At 41.3% G+C, this 21981-nt stretch overlaps 1 protein-coding gene across 6 annotated transcripts in view; it reads right to left on the bottom strand.

The window, feature by feature from the left end:
• Positions 1 to 21981, bottom strand: part of CNNM2 (cyclin and CBS domain divalent metal cation transport mediator 2) — a 170168-nt gene that overhangs the window by 76665 nt on the left and 71522 nt on the right. The window lies entirely within an intron of this gene.

Genomic DNA, 21981 nt, shown 5'->3' with positions numbered 1-21981 from the left:
TTCCATCCCCTCTACAGCTGGTAAGAGATTGTGGTCAAAAATTGGGTAAGCACAAGATATAAAAAGAGGTACAGGCTAGGACAAGCCTGGGCTTGGCCCAATAAACAATTTGGAATGGTTCTTATTTACTGTAGGAATTTCTCAGGTCCTAATTGCCTTAAGGGAATATTATTGGGATTAGATAATAGCTCATCTAAATCTTGACCCTAGATCTAGAATTATACAGATTTAATGTAGAATTTGAGATGCCCCCCCCACCAAGAAATTTAATCTAACACAGTTGACCTAGAATTTAACTTTTTCCAGTCACCAAAACTTGTTTCTGAACTAAAGTATAATACAACCTTAACTCATTCAATACAGGCACCCTTTTTATTTTCCATTGCTCTTGCAATTTTCCAGAAGTTAACTCTCATTTGAGTTAATTACCAGTACTCCAGATGGAAACTTTCCCTAATAGGTTGTTCCATTCACAGCCATTTAGAAAGCACTGCTTGCGTCACAGTGTTTTCAGCTTGAATAAAGGAGCTGTTACTTCAAACCCCAATTCTTCTTGGTGTCCTGCAGTCAGTCACACCTCACTGAGTGTACCCAGCGCCTGTCTTCTACTAACGACCTTTCAAAGCAAAAGGCTACATCTAACCCACCAGGTAGCAGATTTACCCTTCCTTCCAGTGCACAGTAAGCCCATGCAGGCTAGAATTCCTTCAACAGACATCAAATGACTGTAGTAGCAGTAAAAATAATTCACCACTATTGAGGGTGCTCTGCATGCCAATGTGTTTGTATGTCTAAATTATTCCAAGAACTTGTGAGGAAGAGACTATTAATCCCATTTTATAAATCCCAAAACTGAGACTTAAACAGGAACTAACATTCCCTGAGTTTTTATCTTTCCTTTGAAGGTGACTGGATGCCAAAAACAGTTTCCTTTTGTAGAATAGGGCACTATGAACTATTACCCTTATTTCATACAATATTAAAGATCAAAGATTATACAAGCTAAGAGGCACGCCGAACTGTTTGATTCCGAGATCCACACTGTAGCTTATTTTGCTATGTTACCTATTCAATTTTATGAAGGTCTTTCACAGAACACTCTTCTACCCTCAGCTAAGGAATGAAAAATCTGCCTAAAAAGCCTCACTTACTTCATATTGTACTTCTTATGTTTGAAGAAAATTAGGAAAAGGAGGTAAATATACAGAACCAGAAGCAGCGTGTAGTTCTCTTCCCTTTTGCAGCCATCACCAAAGCGGGAGCAGCCAAAACGAAGTTCAGTCCCTTTGTGACTTCCAACCAAAACAAGAATGGCAGAAGGCATTTCGATGCACCTTCCCCTATTCGCAGGAAGATTAGGTCTTACCCTCTTTCCAAAGAGCTGATACAGAGGTACAAATGTGCAATCCATGCCCATCCGAAAGGATGATAAAGTTCAGGTTGTATGAGTACTCTGGAAAGGTCAGCAAATTGGCAAAGTAGTCCAGGTTTACAGGAGGAAATACATTATCTGCATTGAACGGGTGCAGCAGCAAAAGGCTAATGGCACAAATGTCTACATACGCATTCACCTCAGCAAGGTGGTTATCACTAGGCTAAAACTGGACAAAGACCACAAAAAGATCCTTGAAAGGAAAGCCAAATCTAGCCAAGTAGGAAAGGAAAAGGGCAAATAAAAGGAAGAAGCAATTGAGAAGATGCAGGAATAAAATAATCTTATATACAAGCTTTGATTAAAATTTGAAACAAAAAAAGCTAAGAAAAGGAAAGAAAGGCCATGGTAAACTTTCTCTGCAAAGATTTGATAGTACTGAAGAATGTTCAGTATCTCTGGATCTGATAGATTTCAAAAACGGGTTCAGTACTTAACCATATTTCACTGTAACTCTAGCCAGTGTGGTATAGACTATTTTTGTAGAGAAGAATTTATCCACTAAACTATATACTAAAACATTGTTTTTAGAATATGGTTTACAATAAATTGTAGCTCTTATTCCTCTGACAAAAATATGTATACCTTATCCTTGTTCACAATGACTCTCATTTGTCAAGGATTAGATCACTCATATCAGCAATAAGATTTTTTTTTTTTTTTTTTTTTGAGACAGTCTTGCTCTGCTGCCCAAGCTGAAATGCAGTGGTGCGATCTTGGCTCACTGCAACCTCCACTTCCCAGGTTCAAGCAATTCTCCTGCCTCAGTCTCCCAAGTAGCTGGGATTACAGGCACCTACCACCATGCCCAGCTAATTTTTTTGTATTTTTAGTAGAGTCAGGGTTTCACCATGTAGGCCAGGCTGATCTCCTGACCTCAGGTGATCCACTTGCCTTGGCCTCCCAAAGTGCCGGGATTACAGGTGTGAGCCACCATGACTGGCCTGGCAATAAGAAATTCTTAATCAATGATACCTAGGAAATTACATAAAATCTCTCCTACATTGGTAGTGGGGGTGTTAACTAATATAACTTGATTGGAGGGCAAATTGGCCAAATCTACAAAAATTGCAAATGCAGATATTTGCAATGATTCAGCAATTCTGCTTCTAGGAATTTATCCTACAGGGAAACTTACACAAGCATAAAATTTATAAACACTGAACTTCTTTCTTGTACTGTTAAATTCCTGTATTTCTGGAAGGATACACAAGAATAATAATGGTTGCCTCTGAAGAGAGAGTGCTGATCTGATAGCAAGGGGTAGAATTTTCACTATATACCTTTTTGTGTTTTAAAAACTGTATACACTAGATTTACTGCATAGATTTTTTAAAAATTCGGCCAGACGCAGTGGCTCACACCTGTAATTCCAGCATTTTGGGAGGCTGAGGTGGGTGGATTATCTGAAGTTAGGAGTCTGAGACCAGCCTAGCCAACCTAGTGAAACCCCATCTCTACTAAAAATGCAAAATTAGCCAGGCATGGTGGCATGTACCTGCAGTCCCAACTACTCAGGAGGCTGAGGCAGAAGAATCACTTGAACCCAGGAGATAGAGGTTGCAGTGAGCCGAGATCGTGCCATTGCACTCCAGCCTGGGCAACAAGAGCAAAATTTCATCTAAAACACACACACACACACACACACACACACACACACACACACACACACACACACACAGTATTACCTATGCAAAAGAGAGCTAAATAATAAACGTTACCAGTTGCTTTTTGCATTTTCTTTTCCCACTTATCTCTACCTGACAATCATACTTCCTAAGCTTTTCATTTAATTATTGAAGAATTTTTTATAATATATTGTTTCTTAAATAGCTTATTTTACTTTGCCAATGGCCATGGAATGCTTTTATTAAGCAAAGAAGTAACTTACTGATGCACACCTTTCCTCAGTATGTGCAGATATTTACTAGACATCTTCCACATGCCAAGCATTGTGGATGTCTGAAATAAAAAGATATATAGGCCGGGCATGATGGCTCATGCCTGTAATCCCAGCACTCTGGGAGGCAGAGACTGGCGGATCACCTGATGTTAGGAGTTCGAGACCAGCCTGACCAACATGGAGAAACCCCATCTCTATTAAAAATAAAAAATTACTCTGGGAGTGGTGGCGCATGCCTGTAATCCCAGCTACTCAGGAGGCTGAGGCAGAAGAATGGCTTGAATCTGAGAGGCAGAGGTTGCAGTGAACAGAGATCACACCACTGCACTCCAGCCTGGGCAACAAAAGTTGAAATTTTTTTCCTCTGATTATAATAAAGTAATATAAGGTCATTGCTTCGAAAAAAGAAAAGAATAATACAAAACATAAGAATATAAAAATCATGGCCGGGTGTGGTGGCTTACACCTGTAATCCTAGCATTCTGGGAGGCCAAGTGAGGGTGGATCACCTGTGGTGAGGAGTTCAAGACCAGGCTGGCCAACATGGCAAAACTCTGTCTCTATGAAAAATACAGAAATTAACTGGGCATGGTGGTGCACACCTGTAATCCCAGCTACTCAGGAGGCTGAGGCAGGAGAATAGCTTGAACCCAGGAGGTAGAGATTGCAGTGAACCAAGACTGCACCATTGTACTCCAGCCTGGGCAACAGAGGAAGACTCTGTCTCAAAAAAAGAAAATAAAAATCATGTTAAATCCCACTACTCTTTAACATGTCAGTGTTTATCTTTCCAAAATTTTTCATTTCATATATCTTTTTAGAAACAAAAATGAGGCCAGGTGCAATGGCTCATGTCTGTAATCCCAGTACTTTGAGAAGCCAAGGCAGGTGTGTTCTCCACAAGGCAGCTTGTGTTCACAAGTTCAAGATCAGCCCCAGCAACACGGAGAAACTCTTGTCTCTACAAAAAATTACCCAGGCATGGTGGAACACGCCTGTAGCTCCAGCTACCTGGGACGCTGAGATGGGAGGATCACTTGAGCCCAGGAGGTCGAGGCTGCAGTATGCCATGACAGCACCACTGCACTCCAGCCCGGGCAACAGAATAAAATCCTGTCTCTGGGGGAAAAAAAGAAAAAAGAAAAAAAAGATGATCATATTATATATACTATTTTTCCATGTGCATTCTCCTCCTGAATATATATTAACATTTCTTTTTTCCTTTTTTTTTTTTTTTTTTTTTTTTTTTTTGAGATGGAGTCTCGCTCTGTTGCCAGGCTGGAGTGCAGTGGCTCAATCTTGGCTCACTGCAACCTCTACCTCCCAGGGGTTCAAGGGATCCTCCTGCCTCAGCCTCCCAGGTAGCTGGGACTACAGGCACGTGCCACCACACCCGGCTTTTTTTTTTTTTAATACTTAAAGTTCTGGGGTACATGTGTGGAACATGCAGGTTTGCTACATAGGTATACACTTGCCATGGTGGTTTGCTGCATCCATTCCCCGGCCCCCATCATCTACATTAGGTATTTCTCCTAATGTTAGCCCTTCCCAATCCCCTCCACCTTTTTTTTTTTTTTGTATTTTAATAGAGACAGGGTTTCACCATGTTGGCCAGCATGGTCTCAAACTCCTGACCTCAAGATCTGCTCACCTTGGCCTCCCAAAGTGCTCGGATTACAGGCGTGAGCCACTGCGCCCAGCCAAACATTTTTTGATGTTATGTTTTATATTATGTTATTGAAATGTTTTAAATTGTTTCAAATCAAAGTAATATGTATACATAATTAAACATTCCCCAACTTGTTCCACTTCTTTTTAGCAATCTTTTAAAATTATTTCCGTCTCTCTAAATGTTTCTACCATTATTTGACATTTTATGATATTTTAATAAAATAATCTTTGTTAGGGAAGTTCAATGAGTTTTTTCACAATTCTTGTCACTACTAATTATAAAAAAAAGTCTTAAATTTCCTCAATTTGCATGTGACAGCCACAAATCCAGTCTGATACAGGTGTGCTGTATTGATAATATAAATACCTTACGAGGAACAGCAATACACATGGTAATCTTCCAGATGATCAACGGCTCTTGACTACTACTTTTTCTTGATATATCTCATCTCATTTAGACACTGTCTATAGACTTCAATTCACTACAGATCATTGTCAACACCTCCCCATCTCTGGTTCTCTAGTCTCCCAATATAATTTTTTTTTTTTTGAGATGGGGTTTTACCCAGTTGCCCAGGCTGGAATGCAGTGGTATGATCATGGCTCAATGCCTGGGCTCAAGAGATCCACCTGCCTCAGCCTCCCAAGGAGCTGGGGCTATAGGCACACACCACCATGCCCAGCTCATTTTTAAAAATTTTGTAGACAAGTGTCTCACTGTGATGCCCAGGCTGCTCTCAAACTCCCAGGCTCAAGTAATACTCCTCCCATCTTGGCTTCTCAAGGTGCTATGATTAAAGGTGTGAGTCAGACCGGGTGCGGTGGCTCACGCCTGTAATCCCAGCACTTTGGGAGGCCGAGGCGGGTGGATCACAAGGTCAAGAGATCGAGACCATCCTGGTCAACATGGTGAAACCCCGTCTCTACTAAAAATACAAAAAACCAGCTGGGCATGGTGGCGCATGCCTGTAATCCCAGCTACTCAGGAGGCTGAGGCAGGAGAATTGCCTGAACCCAGGAGGCGGAGGTTGCGGTGAGCCGAGATCGCACCATTGCACTCCAGCCTGGGTAACAAGAGCGAAACTCCATCTCAAAAAAAAAAAAAAAAAGGTGTGAGCCATCGTACCCAGCCTAAAATCTAGTTATTGAGCACAATTTTTCTGGTTCAATCCCAATTTTTTAGTCAACTCAAATGTCATAAATCAACATGAAATTCTGCTTACAGAGAATAATTTTTATAAGTTTAATTTTAAGAACTCTCAAGATGTCCCACAGTTGAGTATATTAGGTTGTCTAAACTGACAGGCATTTAGCAATATTGTAAACTGTATTTACAATTATAAATGGGAACTCAAAAAATCTGGTTTTCAAATGCTCGGGAATGTGCATTTTGGAGTCCATATTTGTAAAAGTACAGTATGAGCATTTTAGTTTTTTTGTTTGTTTTGAGATAGGGTCTCGCTCTGTCGCCCAGGGTGGAGTGCAGTGGCATGATGTTGGCTCACAGCAACCTCTGCCTCCCAGTTCAAGTGATTCTCTTGCTTCAGTTTCCTTAGTAGCTGGGACTACAGGTGTATGCCACCGTGTCTGGCAGACGGGGTTTTGCCATGTTGGCCAGGCTGGTCTTGAATTCCTAACCTCAAGTGATTCTCCTACCTTGGTCTCCCAAAGTGCTGAGATTACAGGTTTAAGCCACCACCCCGGCCAAAAGTACAGTATGATCATTTGAAACTCATTTAATTTCTTACAGAGTATTTCTAATCCAAAGCTAGTTTATACACAGTGGTGACAGCAAGGGTGTCTTCTTAAGTATACGACACATGCTGTCACACAAGCCTCATATTTGGAAGGGCCTGCACTTGGTATAAAGCTTTGACGCTGTTTGAAATTCTTGATTTTTGGCCGGGCGCGGTGGCTCAAGCCTGTAATCCCAGCACTTTGGGAGGCAGAGGCGGGTGGATCACGAGGTCAAGAGATCGAGACCATCCTGGTCAACATGGTGAAACCCTGTCTCTACTAAAAATACAAAAAATTAGCTGGGCATGGTGGCGTGTGCCTGTAATCCCAGCTACTCAGGAGGCTGAGGCAGGAGAATTGCCTGAACCCAGGAGGCGGAGGTTGCGGTGAGCCGAGATCGCGCCATTGCACTCCAGCCTGGGTAACAAGAGCGAAACTCCGTCTCAAAAAAAAAAAAAAAAAAAAAAAAAAAGAAATTCTTGATTTTTGAGGAAAGTATTTCACATTTTCATCTTGCCCTGGGTCCTACAAATTACACAGCTGATCCTGAGTGACAGTGAGGTGTCCCCCCACAATAATTTGAAGCTAAGATCAATAAGGTTTCTCTCTCTAATCAAACATGGAAACTGGTTTAAAAAAACAATCCTCCAGCAATCTTCTAACACAAGAAATCATGAATATGTGACTGAAGAGATCCAGAACACATTACTCAGTGGAATTTAGGAGCAATTTCAGAGACACAGAGCAAAAATGTGATTATTTTAGTAAAGAGCAATTTATTGAGTTATCAAACCTTAAGGCTTCAAAAATTAAAATCATATAAATGGGCCAGGCGCAGAGGCTCACACTTGTAATATCAGTGCTTCAGCAGGCTGAGGCAGAGGATTGCTTGAGGCCAGCAATTTCAGACCAGCCTGGGCAACACAGTGAGACCGTATCACTACAAAAATATATATATATTATCTGGGTGTGGTGGTACACACCTGTAGTAACAGCTGCTTGGGAGGCTGAGGTGGGAGGATTGCTTGAGCCAAAGGGGTCAAGGCTGCAGTGAGCTGAGATCACACCAATGCACTCCAGCCTGGGTGACAGAGTGAGACCCTCAGTAAAAGAAGAATCAGCATTTGAAAAAATTCAGTATCTGGCCATGATTTTAAAACCAAAAAACCCAAAACCACCTTTTGGCAAATTTGGAAATACAAGGCCTTTTTCAATCTGATGAAGGGGAGTTAGTTATACAAAATCTAAAGCAGGCCGCGTACTGTGGCTCATGCCTGTAATCCCAACACTTTGAGAGGCTGAGGTGGGTAGATCACCTGAGGTCAGGATTCAAGACCAGCCTGGCCAACATGGTGAAATCCAGTCTCTACTAATAATACAAAAATTAGCTGGGCTTGGCAGCGGGTGCCTATAATCCCAGCTACTTGAGAGGCTGAAGCAGGAACCCAGGTAACAGAGCCCAGGCTCCGTCTCAAAACAAACAAACAAACTAAAACTAAAACTAAAGCAAACATCATACTTAATGGTGAAATACTGAAAGCTTTCCCCCTCCAATGGGAAACAAGACAAATATATCACTATCACAACTGTTCAACTAAAGGTCCCAAACAGTACATTCCAGCAAGAGAAAGAAATAATCTTGGAAAGGAAATACATTAAACTGTCATGATTTGCATATGATATGATTACATTCACAAATACATTCAAAAAGAATCTATATATACAATGAGCTTGAGCCCAGGAGTTTCAGACCAGCCTGGGCAACATGGTAAAACCCTGTCTCTACAAAACATACAAAAATTAGCTGGGCATGGTGATAAAAGCCTGTGGTCCCACTTAGTTGGGAGGCTGAGGCGAGAGGACTCCCTGAACCTAGGAGATCAAGGCTGCAGTGAGCTATAATCATGCCACTGCACTCCAGCCTGGGTGACCAAGTGAGACCCTGTCTCAAAAAAAAAATAAAGTAATATAAACAATGAAAATTGGTAAGTGAATTTACCAATTTGATTGGTATTTACCAATTAGATTAAAGGTTAACATACAAAAATCAACTATTTTTGGGGGAGGGGTTGAAGTTTTGCTCTCGTTGCACTGGCTGGAGTGCAGTGACACGATCTCAGCTCACTGTAACCTCTGCCTCCCACGTTCAAGAGATTCTCCCGCATCAGCCTTCTGTGTAGCTGTGATTACAGGCGTGCACCACCACGCCTGGCTATTTTTTGTATTATTAGTAGAGACGGGGTTTCACCATGTTGGCCAGGCTGGTCTCAAACTCCTGACCTCAGGTGATCCAACCATCTTGGTCTTTCAAAGTGCTGGAATTACAGGTGTGAGCCACCGCATCCGGCCAACTGTATTTCTATATACCAGCAGCCAACAATCATTACATAGAAATTTTAGAATGAAATCATTGACAATAGTATTAACAAATCAAATACTTAACAATGAACTAGCAAAATAAAATCTCTACACAGAAAACTAGAAGTATTATTGAAAGAAATTAAGCCGGGCACAGTAGCTCATGCTTGTAATCCTAGCACTTTGGAAGGCCAAGGCAGGTGGATCCCACTGTGGTCAGTAGTTCAAGACCGGCCTGGTCAACAGGGCAAAAACCCATCTCTACTAAAAACACAAAATTAGCTGGCTGTGGTGGTGCATGCCTATAATCCCAGCTACTCAGGAGGCTGAGGAAGGAGAATCGCTTGAACCCAGGAGTTGGAGGTTGCAGTAAGCCAAGATTGTGCCACTGCACTCCAGCATGGGCAACAGAGTGAGCCTCCCTCTTAAAAAAAAAAAAAAAAGGAAAAGAAAAAGAAAGCAATTAAAGACCACTCAATAATGCCGGTTCTTTCTCAAGTTGATCTACAGACTCCATACAATCCAAATCAAAACTCCAGCAGGTTATATGTGGAAACTGATTGATACCAATTATAAAATTTATGTGAAAACATGAAGGCCCAAGAAAAGCTGAGACAATCTTGAAGAAGATATATAAAGTTTTAGAGAAACAGACTCACATACACCTAAACAAAGGAATCTCAGGCACTGCTGCTGGAGATGTAAACAGACACAGTAAGTTTCTAAAACTGTTTGGCATTCTTTACTAAAACCTAACACAAGCATATCCTAAGGCCTTGCTATACTCAAAGTGTGGTCTACAGCCAGTCCAACTGGCTCCTGACAAATACAGACTCTAAGGCTCTACCCTCGAACTACTAAAGCAGAATCTGCATTTTAACAAGACCCCCAGGCAACTGATGTGCACAGTACAGTTTGAGAAGCCCTGCCCTATGATCCAGCGATTCCACTTCCTGGTACGCACCTATCAGAAATGCAGACAGATGTCCACCAAAAGACATGCTTGAGAATATTTATAGCAATACTATTCAAAATGGCTAAAAACAGAAAACTACCTAAATGCTCAACAACAGAAAGAATAAATTGTGATATAATCACATAATGGGCTGGGTGGGCATGGTGGCTCCCATCTGTAATCCCAGCACTCTGGGCGGCCAAGGCAAGTGGATCACCTGAGGTCAGGAGTTTGAAACCAGCCTGGCCAACATGGAGAAACCCCATCTCTACTAAAAATACAAAAAAAAATTAGCCAAGGATGGTGGCAAGTGCCTGTAATCTCAGCTACTTGGGAGGCTAAACCAGGAGAATCGCTTGAAGGGTGGGGGGGGGGGGGGCGCGAGGGGGGGGGGGGGAGGGGGCAAGAGGTTGCAGTGAGCCAAGATTGCGCCACTGTCTCAAAACACACATACACACATACACACACACACACACACAATGGAGTACTACTCAGTAATGAGAATGCACAGTCCACAATATGATTCACAAATACAATATTGTATTTCACAATACAAATACAAACCACACCAAAAGAATGCATCTTGTATGTTTTCATTTATATAAAGTATGAAAACAGGAAAAACTAATTGATGTTCATGTCAGGACAGTGGTTACCCTGGGGATACTTTAAGAAAGAATAGTGGTTTTTTGTTTTTTTTTTTAAAGATGGAGGTTTGCTCTGGTGCCCAGAGTGGCACGATCTTGGCTCAATGCAACCTCTGCCTCCCGGGTTTAAGTGATTTCGGCTAATTTTTGTATTTTTAGTAGAGACAGGTTTTCACCATGTTAGCCAGGCTGGTCTCCAACTCCTGACCTCAAGAGATCTGCCTGCCTTGGCCACCCAAAGTGCTAGGATTACAGGCATGAGCCACCACATTTGTCATGCATAGTTTTATATGGATGGGAGAACCCAGCAAGCTGTATACTCACAACTTTGTGTACTTTTCTGTATATAATTTAAAAGTTAATTTATAAAGTACTAGAAAGAGGGCTGGGCACGGTGGCTCATGTCTGTAATCTTAGCACTTTGGAAGGCTGGGGCAGGTGGATCATCTGAGGTCAAGAGTTGGAGACCAGCCCGGCCAACATGGTGAAATCCTGTCTCTACTAAAACTACAAAAATAAGCCAGGCATGGTGGCTCATCCATATAATCCCAGCTACTCAGGAGGCTGAGGCATAAGAATCGATTGAACCCAGGAGGCAGAGGTTACAGTGAGCCAAGATCAGGACACTGTACTTCAGCTTGGGTAACAGAGCAAGACTCTGTCTCAAAAACTAACAAGAATAAAAAATAACAAAGGGATGTACAAGTATCTCTTTAAGACCCTGCTATATTTTTGGTATATACTCAGACTTGGAACTGCTGGATCATATGGTAATTCCATTTTTAACTTTTTGAGGAGACACTATACAGGTTTCTACAACAGCTATTCCATTTTATTTATTTTTTTTTGAGACGAAGTTTTGCTCTTGTCGCCTGGGCTGAAGTGCGGCACGATCTTGGCTCACTACATCCTCCACCTCCCAGGTTCAAGCAATTCTCCTGCCTCAGCCTCCTCAGTAGCTAGGATTATAGGCGCCCACCACCACGCCCGGCTAATTTTTCTATTTTTAGTAGAGATGGAGTTTCACCACATTGGCCAGTCTCAAACTCCTGAGCTCAGATGATCCACCTGCCTTGGCCTCCCAAAGTGCTGGGATTACAGGCGTGAGCCACCATGCCCAACCTAGCTACTCCACTTTAAATTACCACTAACAGTGCACAAGGGTTCCAGTGTCCCCCACATCTTTGCTAACACTTGTTATGTTCTGTTTTTTTTGATAGTAGTCATCTGAATGGGTCTGAGGTAACATCTTATGAAAGTTTTAATTTGCATTTCCCTAGTGATTAGTGATGAGAATCTTTTCATGTGCCTGTTGGCCAATAGTAAATTTTTTAGCCAGGTGTGGTGGCTCACGCCTGTAATCCAAGCACTTTGGAGGCCAAGCGGGAGGATCACCTGAGGTTGGGGGTTCAAGACCAGCCTGACCAACATGGTGAAACCCATCTTAAAAATAAATAAATAAAAATTATTTTAAAAAATAGTAAATTTTGAAAGTTTTTCAACATTGTATTAGCTATCCTGTGTCTCTTGTGTTTCCACATGAATTTTGGGATCAATATGCCAACTTCTGGCAGTGGGGGCGGGGGCGGAAAGGCAGACTGGATTTTGATAGGGATTGTATTAAACATGTAGATCAATCTGATAAGTATTGCCATTTTAAAAATAATCCTCTAATTCATGAATCCATGAATCCACGAACACAGCTTTCCATTAGAGACTAATTTCTTTTCATGTTTTGTAGTTTATAGAACATGCGTTTTGCAATTTTTTTTCTTTTTTTTGAGACAGAGTTTTTGCTCTTGTTGCCCAGGCTGGAGTGCAACGGCATGATCTCGCCTCACTGCAACCTCCACCTCCTGGGTTCAAGTGATTCTCCTGCCTCAGCCCCCCAGTAGCTGGGATTACAGGCCTCTGCCACCACACCCAGCTAATTTTTTTTTATTTTTAGTAGAGATGGGGTTTCACTATGTTGACCAGGCTGGTCTCAAACTCCTGACCTCAGGTGATCCAGCCACCTCAGCCTCCCAAAGTGCTCGGATTACAGGCATGAGCCACCACACCTGGCTAAGTTTTGCAGTTTTAAATTAAATTATTCCTAAGTATTTTACTGTATATAAAATTGTTTTCTTAATTTCATTGTCAGATTCAAGTGTATAGAAATATAAGCGATTTTTTTCACCTGTAAACCCAGCTACCTAGGGAGGCTAAGGCATGAGAATCACTTGAAACTAGGAAGCAGAGGCTGCAGTGAGCCGAGATTGTGCCACTGCACTCCAGCCAGGACAACAAAATGAGACAAAGAAAGGAATGAACAGAAGGAACAGAAGCAAAGAAAGAAAATGTAAGTGATTTTTTTAACGTTGCTCTTGTACCCTGTAACCCTGCTGAACTCATTTATTAATTCTAATAGGTTTCTTTTTACTGTTTGTCATTTAGTAGAGGCAGGGTTTCACCATGTTGGCCAGGGTGGTCTCAAACTCCTCATCCCAGGTGATCCGCCTGCCTTTGCCTCCCTCCCAAAGAGCTGGGATTAGGGGAGTGTGCCACCACACCAGCCTAAATCTAATGCTTTTGTAGTGGAGCCCTCAGCATTTTCTATATAGAAGAGCATGTCATCTGTGACTAGATAAAGTTGTACATCTGCCTTTCCAATCTGGGTGTTTACCTTATCCTTCAAAGGGCTATATATTATTTACTCATTATAATCACATTGGTAATTTTAAAGGCCTTGCTCAGAGACAAGCCCGTGTTTTTCTTTTTTTTCTTTTTATTATTTTTTTATTTTTTTGTTTCTTTTTTTTCTTTTTATTTTTTTTTGTACTTTTTTTTTTTAAGCCCGTGTTTTTCAAGTTCCTTAGATCAGTATGTATATCTGTAACAAAATAGTAGCAAAATAATACAATCTAGAATACACTTGAGCTGCATTTGAGAGTTAAAGAATGGAAAGTACTTATCTTTAACAGTATTGAATAACCTGTCAATTATGCATATTGATGTCCTTAGCCAGGCCATTCTAATTTCCTTTGTCACCTACTAAATAAAACAGCGAGGGGCTTCCCTGCTCTAGATGAAGGTAAAACTTCTCTGCAAATACAAGTATGCATTCGCTGAACACCCACCCCCATTGCTTGAAGTAGTTGTTTGCATTATGAGCAAGAAAAACACTAGCGTGGCTTCAGTCTAAGGGACTAATCCTGCTTTTACAAGCCAGAAAATAAATTACTGTAAAATAAATTACAATTTATTATTGTAATTTATTTATTATTGTAAAAATAATGAGGACAATACTGGCATCCTGATCATTAAGACTGGATGCTTGCAGACAATGAAGCAATCCATCAAAATTCTCAGGGAAAATTCTCAACCTAGAATTCCACTCTCATCCCAACTCTCATTAAATGTAGAGCAAAATAAAAGGATTCAGAAAGTGTCCTTTTTCCACACCCTTCTTTTTTTTTCTTTTTTTTCTGAGACGGAGTTTCACTCATGTTACCCAGGTTGGAGTGCAATGGCGCAATCTCGGCTCACCACAACCTCCGCCTCCTGGGTTCAGGCAATTCTCCTGCCTCAACCTCCTGAGTAGCTGGGATTACAGGCACGCACCACCATGCCCAGCTCATTTTTTGTATTTTTAGTAGAGACAGGGTTTCACCATGTTGACCAGGATGGTCTCGATCTCTTGACCTCGTGATCCACCCGCCTCAGCCTCCCAAAGTGCTGGGATTACAGGCTTGAGCCACCGCGCCCGGCCTCCACACCCTTCTTTAGGTCAATCCTTACAGACATGTTTCATCAAAATCAGGGAGCATGTCTAGAAAGGAGGGGATAAGGGATCCAGGAAACAATCTAGGAAAGCAATAATGGGCAGTCATAGGATGTCAGCTATGAAAAGGTCTAGAAAGAAGTCAGTCCAGTTTGGAGCAACAATGAGCTCTGGGAGGAGGTTGGAGACGGGAGGGAATAGAACAAGAGAATACATTATACAATGGAGAATTCAAAAATAATTGAGGATATAACAAAGGCAAGTATCTCACGGAAGAAAGGCCATCAGAAAACAAATGCTATACAAGGAAAGAAAGGCAATCTGTAATCCCAGCTATTCAAGAGGCTGAGGCAGGCAGAATTGCTTGAACCGGGGAAGTGGAGGTTGCAGAGAGCTAAGATGGCACCATTGCACTCCAGCCTGGGTGACAGACTAAGACTCCATCTTAAACAAAAAAAATCCAAACTATCAAAACTCAGCCAAAATAAAGTAGATAACATAAATACTCCTTTAACTAATAATGAAACTAAATTGTAGTTAAAAGCCTTCTGAGAAGAAAAAAAAAAATCTCCAGACTCAGAAGGTTTCACTGGGGAATTCCAAATGTTTAAAAAAGAACCAATTATATACAATCTCTACAGAAAACAGAAGAGGAAAATATACTTCCCAACTTACGAGACCATCATTAACCAGACTCCACAGCCAGACAAAAACTACTACTAATAAGAGACCTATAGACCAGTGCCCCATAAACATATACGCAAAATTCTTCAACAAAATACTAGCAAATCAAATCCAGCTAACACATAAAAATATTAACACACGCTGACCAAAAGGGACTTATCCTGGGAATGTAGGGCTTATTCAATATTTGAAAATCATGTATCTACCATACTAATAATTTGAAGAAAAACCACATAGTTCTATCATAGATGCAGAAAAAACATTTGGCAAAATCCAAAACATTCCTGGTAAAAACTCTCAGCAAACTGAATATAAAAAAACTTGCTCAATTTCATAAAGATTATCTCCAAAACAAACTTACAACATGAAACTTAGTGGTGACAAGACTAAATGCTTTCCCTTTAAGACTGAGAATCAGGCAAGGATGCTCACTCCTATTCAACTCATACTGAAAACTCTTGGTCACTTCAGTAAGAAACAAAAGGCTTACAGATTGGAAAGGAGAAAATAAAACCATCCCTGTCCATAACAACATGATTGTCTTATGAAAATCCCTATTAACAAAACAACTAGAAGAAATAATTGGTGATGGCAGCATGTGACAACAAAGGGAGAACATGAGGAAGTTTCTCAGGGTCAGGGACCTCTCTGTGTCCTGACCATGGTAACGATTAACCAAACCTACACCTATGTTAAAATTCACAGTGGCCAAGCACAGTGGCTCACGCCTGTAATCCTGGCACTTTGGGAAGCCAAGGCGCATTGCTTGAGTGTAGGAGTTTAAGACCAGCCTAGGCAACACAGACCAACCCCTTCTACCAAAAATTAAAAAAAAATTAGCCAGGCATAGTGGTACATGCCTGCAGTCCCAGCTACTCAGGAGGCTGAAGCAGAAGGATCACTTGAATCCACGAGGTTGAGGATGCAGTGTTACCAGGCCACTCTATTCCAGTCTAGGCAACAGAGTAAGGTTCTGTCTCAAAAGAAAAAAAAAATTCTAGTATACCAAATAAAGTCAATTTTATTGCATCTTAATGAAAGCACCAATTACATTCCCTCTTCAATATGCCATTATTCAATTATGCTGTCCTAAAGAGATTCATACAGTGAATTGCGCTCTAAAAACTTTAAATCAATACAGTGTTTACCATCTTTCCCCAACCTCCACCCCCAACAAGATGTAACACATTTTTAATAAGCTAACATGGTTTATTAAATTAGTACTTGTAAGCTAGGGGCATCTAATTCTGTTGTATCTACATAACCAGAAAGCTTTCCTCAAATAATTCTACATAAAATAGAACAATTATTTTAAACACAAAGCTGTTAGCAAGAAAGAGAAACGCCAGGTATGGTGGCTCACGCCTATAATCTCAGCACTTTGGGAGGCCGAGGCAGGTGGATCATTTGAGGTCAGGAGTTCAAAACCAGCCTGGCCAACATGGCGAAACCCCATCTCCACTAAAAATACAAAAATTAGCTGGGCATAGTGGCACATGCCTGTAGTCCTAGCTGCTCGCGAGGCTGAGGCAAGAGAATGGCTTGAACCCGGGAGGTGGAGGTTGCAGTAAGCCATGATCATGCCACTGCGCTCCAGCCTAGGTAACAGAGCAAGACTCTGTCTAAAAAAATAAATTAAAATAAAAATTAAAAAAAAAAAGAAGAAGAAGAAGAAGGGAAAAACTGTAGGAGCCAGAACTAAAAACCAGATGCATGTGAACTACACCTTTCCTGAGCTGGGACGGCAAGCTAAAGATCCATATAGAGGATAGGGTATTAAAAACCAAGCATGAATAAGAAAGAAGCATTTGGTCGGTTGGCATTAAACATTCTCCTTTCCTTGTAGGGTTGTCTGCTCTGTATCATGGAGTCTGAAGAGCCTCTTCCAGCTACAGCTCCTGATGTGATTAGGTTCCATCAATCACATGCACTAACATGGACTTGGAAAGAAAACTGAAGACCTGCTTCTGCTACTTTGCAAATGGGCACAGGCCAAGACATTTGATTTTTCTGCATCACCATTAGTTGAGTGTACAGTGTCTAGTAACTAGTGTCATGGGTATCAGAGACAGGGCATGGGTATTTAGTGTGGATCAAAACAGATGAGCATGATTCTGGAGCCAACAGCTTTAGAGGAGGCTTCCTGATCATTGTGGCTTCCTAACCATGGCAGTGGTCATATGGTTCTGGGTTTTTGGTTTTGTTTTTTTTTTAAGACGGGGTTTCACCATGTTGGTCAGGCTGGTCCTGAACTCCCGACCTCAGGTGATCCACCCACCTTGGCCTCCAAAGTGCCTGGATTACAGGCGTGAGCCACCACGCCCAGCCTGGGTTGGTTTTTAAAACTCCAACCGGCAGCTCTTTTGTTGGCCAGTTTTGTGTGTGGCTTTGAGAATTGTTCCTAAAGACAAAACCCTTTTAGAATGTAAGTTCCTCAAGGACAGTGAGCTTTGTCTGTTTTGCTCACTAATGTGTTCCCCAAGAACCCCAAAAGTAGTTCTTAACACATGGTAGATGCTCAATAAATATCTAATTGAATGAGCAAACTTGGAATCTATTTCTTTAGCCCTTCAGCAACTTTGTCGGTGTTTCATACTTTATGGTAAATCTCTCCTGCTTAAACTAACTAGAGTAAATTATGTGTCTGCAGCTTCACAACTCATATCAAAAGTAGGGAGTAGGAGTTAAGATCTTGACATAAAGCCAGAAGCTCCAAAGGGATGTTCCTTTAGGAAAAGGGTGGACCACAAAGAATCTGCCCATGAAGACAGGTGAGCTGCTAAGGACATTTACCTGCCTCTGCTGAGGCTCTGGGAAGGAGGGAGGGAGAAGTATACCCTCAAAATTTGTAATGACAGACCTACACCTTACATAGGTTTGAAGCTTAAATTTTTACTACCTTAGTGGTCTTGAAACATTTATAAATGTCAGGAAATTAACAACAAAGAATACATCTCGAACCAAAGCCATAAGCTCTTCTTGGGAGAGTAAAACAACAAAAAATCTACTTACAAGCCACAATCACAAACAATAGGGGGAAATAATCTACACTATAAGCAAAAGGCAATAGACCAAAAAAAAAAAACCAAAATTACCAGATAATAGAATTCTCTTTGGAAAAAGTTATACAGAAGTTGCAGCAATCTAAAACTTTTGACTAATTAAAAGGTGAACTCAGATAAATTACCCCCTGCTAGCATACAACTAACGAAAACTTACCTCTCCTGAGTAATAACAAAAGTCTTAACTTTCTTCCCACAAAAATTCAGCTTCAGGAAGTCTAACAGCAATCCTAAAGAAGTCAGGGAATATGTCCAACCAAACTAGATCAATAATCCATTCTGGCCATGGGAAATATATAAGACCTCATACTTACAGCAAACCTTTTATCACTTAAGTTTCTCAATGCACATAAGTAAACATAATGATGGTAAATCCAAATACTATGGTAGGCTCAGAGGAGACCATGCATCATCTAGTCACTCAATTAACATGTACTGAGTATCAAGTTCTATAAGCCAGTTACAAAAACAAGTAAGACAAGGACCAAGAACCTGCAATCCAGTGAGAAAATACAGATATGTATATACTCTTGATCGAAAAGACTTTTGGAAAAACTGATTGTGTTAGGTAGATGATAAACTGACCTACACATTAGTATGCCAGGAACCTCCTGTTTACCACTATCAAAAATCTTTCCTGGATCACAGACACCCTAGTGAAGCTGCAATTATGACCTTCATTTTCTAGATGAGGAAATTAAAGTTTGAAGAGATTAACTTGATTTGCCCAAGATAGATCCCAAAGCTGGAAAATCAGAGCTGAGGTTCAAATCCAGGGCTGACTCCAAAGCCCCTGCTGTGAAATACTGTGGTACCGAGGCAGGCATGGAATCACATTCCATTCACAAGCAGGTAGACTGCACAAAGATCAACCTCCCTGTCACCCAGTCCCCTTTATCACACACTCCTTTCTCACTCACTTACAAACCAAATAGAAAGGAACTAGAGGCCAGGCATGGTGGCTCACACCTGTAATCCCAGCACTTTGGGAGGCCGAAGGCAGGCAGATCACCTTGAGGTCAGGAGCTTGAGACCAGCGTGGCCAATATGGTGAAACCCTGTCTCTACTAAAAATACAAAAATTAGCCAGGCGTGGGGGCGGGTGCCTGCTGTCCCAGCTATTTGGAAGGCTGAGGCAGGAGAACCTAATGAACCCAAGAGGCAGAGGTTGCAGTGAGCCGAGATGGCACTGCACTCCAGCCTGGGCAACAGAGCAAGACTCTGTCAAGAAAAGGAAAAGGAAAGAAAAGAAAGGAACTGGGTTCCAGTAAAACACTGCTCCCACTAACGTGTGTACCTGGGCAAAGTTTCTGGCAAATATATTTACTTTGGAATCAAGTAGAATGTGAAAGTATGTGATTCCTGCACTCAGAAAGCTTAGTTTAAGTTTATACTCATAATATTATTTGCTCAAATTGTCCACAAGTATGTAGCTTGCTCAGGGATTGTAATACATCAGCATGTACATATCATTTTGTATGTATAGTGACTACAAGTCATGTAAATGTGTTTATAGAGAGAAAAGCTATATTTGCTCTTAAAAATTAACATAATAGCCGGACGCGGTGGTTCAAGCCTGTAATCCCAGCACTTTGGGAGGCTGAGGCGGGTGGATCACAAGGTCAAGAGATGGAGACCATCCTGGTCAACATGGTGAAACCCCGTCTCTTCTAAAAATACAAAACATTAGCTGGGCATGGTGGTGTGTGCCTGTAATCCCAGCTACTCAGGAGGCTGAGGCAGGAGAATTGCCTGAACCCAGGAGGCGGAGGTTGCGGTGAGCTGAGATTGTACCATCGCACTCCAGCCTGGCTAACAAGAGCGAAACTCCGTCTCAAAAAAAAAAAAGAAAAAAAAAAAAATTAACATAATAGTTCATACAGCTGTGCTAAATTTCCTTTACCTTATCTACGGAGGAAAAAAATAAAATGTTTACTAAATAAGAGTATAACCAAGACCCTAAAGTGTTACTGGTTAAACTATGAAGAACTCTTTCAAAGAAGCCTCAAACACTTAGAAGCATCTATGTACATGCAAAACCAAGACTCAGGCAATTGCAAATTCCTTAAGGACCAATACTAGGTAATATATTGTGGTTCTAGTCTTTAATGTGTAAGTTTAAATGGTAATACAACATTCCTTGAAAAATGCTCTGTATTTAAGATCTTATGCTAGTTCTGTGTGGCCTTCCCTCTACTCCTTCAGATATTCCAAATTATAGCTTTACTGTGGACTATGGAATTTAAGAAATAAAAGAATCAAAATTCTGAGAGTTAAGCCAAATACGAAAAAGCAGGAGAGCAGTGTAATGGAGGAAAGCAGATGGAACAGTTCAAATCCTGAGATAAGATATTACAATCTTAAAATGAGGCAAGGAAGAAATCCAAGAGAAACATTACTAAAAATAAATATCCATTTTAATCAATGTCTTATTTTCTTCCATTAATTATTTTCATCCCTTTTGAAGTTGGAAGAATTTTATGAGGAGGATCAAGAGAAAGGGGTACACAATTCCAAAATTTAAAATTTCTGGCCAGGTTCGGTAGCTCACACACCTGTAATCCCAGCACTTTGGGAGGCCAAGGCAGGTGGATCACTTGAGGTCAGGAGTTTGAGACCAGCCTGGCCAACATGATGAAACCCTGTCTACTAAAATTACAAAATACTAGCCAGGCACGGTGGCGTCCACCTGTAATTCCAGCTACTCAGGAGGCTGAAGCAGAATTGCTTGAAACTGGAGGCGGAGGTTGCAGTGAGCCACGATTTTTCCACTGGACTCCAGCCTGGGCGACAGAGCAAGGCTCTGTATCAAAATAAAATAAAATTTCCTACAGCCCAATGGAAAATTAAGAATAGACAGACAACTCTATTCCTACCCTCCAAATAACAATGAAAGTTCTTCATGTAGACTGAGGAACAGGGGGTAAAATAAATTGGAAGATAAATTTACACAAAGATCTTTAAAGTTCCACACCCTCAACCATTCAAGGCACTGTACATTAAGGAAGGGACAGATACACTCTCCCCACACACCTTAAAGAGCAAAACGGAGTAGATGGAGAGAATATCAAAACTGCATTAAAGATTGCTTCACTCTGTTACAAAACTCTAAATATAGACAGTCAGTGATAAATGAGTGTTCTGGTTAGGGAAAAGGCTCATTCTATGTCCACCCCTTTCCCTTTTAGTTCCAAGAACCTTGTACACATAATGACTTATAGCCATTGCTAGAGCTTAAAAGTTAGAATTCTCCTACTTAATGCCTATTGGGAACTACAATAATAGTTTCTGATTCTATTCATCTACACTACTTTCTAAAGCTATCTTGCTCTTCAGTTTTCTTAAACTAGCCAATTTAACCTTAGCTATTCCACACTTGTATACCCACGCAAAACCCCTATAATCACGCTTATCCAGCTTCTGTTGCATCCCCATCCCTAGTAGCATAATTCTATACATCTGGGGGCACACAAATAGCCAGTATGTCCCGCCTACTTGAAAGTTGAAGGTCAGGTGCGGTGCCTTAGGCCAGGCATGATGGCTCATGCCTGTAATCCCAGCCCTTTGGGAGGCTGAGGTGGGTGGATCACCAGAGGTCAGGAGTTCAAGATCAGCCTGGCCAACATGGTGAAACCCTGTCTCTACTAAAAATACAAAACATAAGCCAGGTATGGTGGTGCGCACCTGTAATCCCAGCTACTTGGGAGTCTGAGGCACGAGAATCACTTGAACCCGGGAGGCAGAGGCTACAGTGAGACGAGATTGCACC

This window comes from Sapajus apella, unplaced genomic scaffold (assembly GCF_009761245.1).
Source record: "Sapajus apella isolate SASKATOON/1434 unplaced genomic scaffold, GSC_monkey_1.0 scaffold13, whole genome shotgun sequence".
Lineage (NCBI taxonomy): Eukaryota > Metazoa > Chordata > Mammalia > Primates > Cebidae > Sapajus > Sapajus apella.
Note: the sequence above shows the minus strand (reverse complement) of the source record. Positions and strands in the feature narration are given on the sequence as shown.